This window comes from Echinops telfairi, unplaced genomic scaffold (assembly GCF_000313985.2).
Source record: "Echinops telfairi isolate 266 unplaced genomic scaffold, ASM31398v2 ScPeMD7_5592;HRSCAF=6446, whole genome shotgun sequence".
Classification (NCBI taxonomy): Eukaryota; Metazoa; Chordata; class Mammalia; order Afrosoricida; family Tenrecidae; genus Echinops; species Echinops telfairi.
The window spans coordinates 54,083,407-54,087,451 of record NW_022109491.1 but is presented as its reverse complement, the minus strand read 5'-3'; the positions used below and the strand labels follow the sequence as shown (position 1 = coordinate 54,087,451).

At 46.3% G+C, this 4,045-nt stretch overlaps 1 protein-coding gene across 2 annotated transcripts in view; it reads left to right on the top strand.

Annotated features, from left to right (window-relative positions):
* Positions 1-4,045, top strand: part of NTM (neurotrimin) — a 1,335,738-nt gene that overhangs the window by 1,220,810 nt on the left and 110,883 nt on the right. The window lies entirely within an intron of this gene.

Sequence of the window (4,045 nt, the reverse complement as noted above, 5' to 3'; positions counted from 1 at the left end):
TTTGAGCCCACTGTTGCAGTCACTGTGTCAGTCCATCTTGCCAAGGGTCTTCCTCTTTTTCTTTCCTCCTTTACCTTACCAAGAACAGACGGAAAGGAAGGAATAAGCTGTCCACTTCAGGGGGATTAGCTCATGAAAGCATTAGGGGCAGCAGAGGAACATGGTCAGAGATCGTGCCCTTCAAGTCAGAAGGCACATAAGCTATGACCGAGGACGAGCTGCCTTCTCAAAGTAGAGTCAACCTGCTTATTAGATCCCCACATAGTTTATTGTCCCAGCCAGCTCACTTTCAGGTGGACTGTAAGTATGCCTTCTTTTATCTTCTCCCCTGAGCGAGGTCAGCATATTTCCCAATACTGTTTCTTCACACCTCTTTCAGTTGTGCTCTTTGGTATTTATTTTTAACGTGCTCTTTACCTTTTATAACTGTTTATACATTCCTTTGCCTTTTCTATTTGTTACAAGCATTTCCTTTTTACCCTGCATTGTCTCTAAAAAAGGAGTGCCTATACAATCCAGTATGAGTCGACCCGAAATTTATGCTCGAGTATATACGTTATCCATTTCCTTCCCACATGTCCTAATCGTATTCTCTCTACCATTCCTGGGCGACATTCTTCCTGTCTGTTAACCTCTGTCCTTATTTTGCTTGTTTCTAGAATATACAGAGACCTCATTCAATGGAGGTGTTAATGGTGTCTGGGTCAAAGGGAATAAGTGTCTTTTCCCAGAGGATTTGGGGGTTTTTTTTTTTGTTTGTTTTGTTTTGTTTTGTTTTGGGGTCAGCATCTTCTTGCTCACGTTTGAATTTGGGAGACCAGGGCTTCTTAGCTTTGTCATGATTGGCATTTGAAATTGAATACGGCTTTCTTTTAGGCCTGCCCTGTACATTGTAATTGTTTAGCAATACCTTCTGGCAAACCACTAGCTGACAGTACCACTCTGGGATCAGTGTGACAGTAATACGTGTCTCTCAACTCAACGTACTCACCGTCGTCAATTTTGTTTTGTTGGCAGCAGTGTTGTTAGGGGCGCCTCAGGGGTCAGGATGGCGAGAATTCATCTCAAGCACCTTGGGCGTGTTATCAGGAGAGAAGCCCATCATGTGTGGTACATGGAGGGTCAGTGAAAGAGAAGAAGACCCCCAAGGAGATGGACTGGCACAAGGGCAGCAACATGGGCTCAGAGTTAGGACCCCTTGTGAGGATGGTGCAGGGCGAGGATGTGTTTCCTTCTCTCGTCCATCGAGTTGCTGGGAGTCAGAACTGGCACCCAACCCCACCGCCGCCACAGTAACCACAGCATTATGAGGGACAAAGAAAGGAAGGCGATGAGGAGGGCAGTTGTCGGGAGGAGACCAGGGAAGCCGCTATTTGTCCGGAGGAACGTGAGTGGTTTTGCTACTGTGTGTTGATTTTGTCTCTGGCACTGCTGTGATCATCCTGGGCTCCTTCTCTCACCCCCTCCCCCACCCTCCACCCCCATCCCCTTAGCTTCATTTAGCGATAACCCAACCAACCGCCTTCCTCACCACACATGACACGCTTGAGCTTCTGCCTGCTCAGACAGTTCTGAGAAAACCTGTGATTCCTTCAGAAGTCCTCTGACAAGGCTCTTCTGTGCCCTCAGAAAGGTCAAGATGTCATTTGTTGCTCAAGGGAGCTCAGCGCCCCTATAGGACCAGTGGTGTGAGCGGCAAAACAGGGAGGGTAGAGGGAGAGTGGGTAGGAAAGAGGGCACCGATTACAAGGAACTATATGTGACCTCCTCCCTTGGGGACAGACAACCGAAAAGTGGGTGAAGGGAGACGTCAGACAGGGCAAGATATGACAAAATACCAATTTATAAACTATCAAGGGCTCATGAGGGAGAGGGGAGCAGGGAGGGAGGGGGAAAATGAGGACCCAATGTCGGGGGTTTAAATGGAGAGAAAATGTTTTGAGAATGATGTACAAATGTGCTTTACACAATTGATGTGTGTATGGATTGCGATAACAGTTGTGTGAGCCCCTAATAAAATGTTTAAAAAAAGAAAAAGAAAAAAAATCAAAAGGGAGCTCAGCGCCTTGGCTCCCAGGTGCGTACTGCGTGTTAGATCCGCTGTAAAACAAAATCTAGAAAATGCCAACAGGCAAATTTCAGACTACCCTCTGACTACAGATGGCTCCTCAGTCCGAAAAAGGGGATTAGAGGTAGTGGTGAGCTTTACAGCTAGGACGTTTGCAACAGGTATGCAAGCAAATATTCAGTTCTGCCTTCTTGTTTCCCCACCATATAACTGGGCCACGTGCACTTTCCTCAGTCCTACTTGTTCCTCTTTCTCCTCCCTCAGCCACTCTATTCCTGTGCCTGCCCCCAGTCCCTGTAGCTTTCGTCCCTACCCTTCCCTCCTGCCTGCCTGACTGCCTGCCTGCCTGCCTGCCTGCCTTCCTTCCAGTTTCTGTGTTCCATCTAGCTCACTCTCATAACCAATGCACATGCCCCTAGGTACGTATCTTTACTAACCATTTGTAGCAAGTACAACTCATTCCAAATCAGCTCAGAACGTCAAAATAAGAGAACAAACGACATCATCCATGTCCACTGAGCTTTGCCGTACCTGAAATAACATATTTTTACCTCTCTCTTTCTCTTCTCTCTCCCTGTACCACAGTTTGGAACTTATCATCGCACACAACTTCATCTGAAAATGTCACTGCGGAATATTTCATTAGAGCTGTGTGTATGATGAGCCCCCCACCCCCACCCCTCCCTTGTTCTTTCCAAGTGCAGCCTTCCCCTGGCCGCCACAGACTACAGTCCGGCACAGTAATGTTCCTTGTTTGCTGAGTTCCTTTCCATATTCTGTTTGGAACCACCAGGAGAATTCTATCACAGAAGATACGCCAAGGGCGACCAAGCACCTGAACATACACACATGTTCAACATCCTTCCCCACTTGAGAGACATAAATAAAAGTCCCACGGTGGCTTTTCACGACCGTGGTTGTCGGGCTGTCGTTAGGGGCAGTGAAGTCAAACTGACTCACAGCCGCCAAATGTGCAACAGAAGGAAACACTGCCAGGTCATTGCACATCCTCCCAAGTGTTGGGAGGTTTCCCCCCTGGTGTAGCGCCCTTCCCATTCCATCTTGTTGAGGGGCTTCCAATTTTTCACTGACCCTTTACTTTCTGAAACACCAGGTCTTTTTCCAGGGACGGGTTTCTCCTGGTAACAGATGAAAGAGCACGAGGTAGGATCTCACCATCTGATCTTCGGGAGCATTCAGCTAGTGCGTTGCTCCCAGGACTTGTTGGCTTTTCTGGCAGACTACACAACTTTCAATATTCTTTATCAACACCAGGATTAAAATGTGTACATTCTTTCTCAGTCTTCCTTATTCATTGTCCAATTCTCACATGCATAAGAAGCAATTGAACATACCATGGCCTAGCTAACGATAGCCCCTCCCAGGGGGACGGACAACAGAAAAGTGGGTGAAGGGAGATATCAGTCAGTGCAAGACATGACAAAAAATTCTATAAATTATCAAGGGTTTTGAAGGAGGGAGGGTGGGAGATCGAGGGGAAAAAATGAGGAGCTGATACCAAGGGCTCAAGTAGAAAGGAAATGTTTTGGAAATGATGATGGCAACAAATGTACAAATGTGCTTGACACATGGATAGACGGATGGATTGTGATGAGTTGTATGAGCCGCCAATAAAATGATTTATTAAAATTTTTTAAATTTAAAAAAGAGAACATACCATGGCCTGAGTAGGGCTCACCCGAGTCCTCAGAGTGGCATCTTTCACTCTGAAGCACTTTCAAGAACCCTTGTGCAGCAGCCTTGCCTTTCACTGCTTGCGTGCTGCTTCTGTACGCACTGCCTGTAAATCCAAGCAAACTGAAACCCTTCCCCAGTCAACCCTTTTCCCAGTTGTCAGGATACTGTCCAGTTGTAAGGATTTTTATTTTCTTTACATTGAGTAGTAATCCATACTGCAGTCTGATTTTCTTTCTTTTTTATTTTTGTTATTATTAAATCATTTTATTGGGGGCTCTC